Genomic DNA, 366 nt, shown 5'->3' on the forward strand with positions numbered 1-366 from the left:
CCCCTCATTGCTATTGTCATCATGTTAATTGTTAGCTGCTAACTATCCTCTATCAACCAATGCAAAAGAAGTATGTGTCTATTTGTTTTACTTTTTATCCAATCTCAGAGATTTCCCTGTTTTGCTTTCTCCCACCTTCCTAATCTATCACAAATGGATTTAATTTAACCCCTTATGCCTCCTTCTTTGATTGTAATGTATAACATACGGTGCAAAACTGACACTTTTCCTTGAGATTTTGCTTCCTGGAAATTGTCGTCAGTTGGACTCAAATAAACTCATAAAAATTCTCTACAGGTTTAAATGATTCTTACGCTGGTAGCTAAAAATTCCAGGCTTCTAATCAAGATTTGGCCTTTATGGCAA

The sequence above is a fragment of the Myotis brandtii genome, unplaced genomic scaffold, assembly GCF_000412655.1.
Source record: "Myotis brandtii unplaced genomic scaffold, ASM41265v1 scaffold4488, whole genome shotgun sequence".
In the NCBI taxonomy this organism is placed as follows: Eukaryota; Metazoa; Chordata; class Mammalia; order Chiroptera; family Vespertilionidae; genus Myotis; species Myotis brandtii.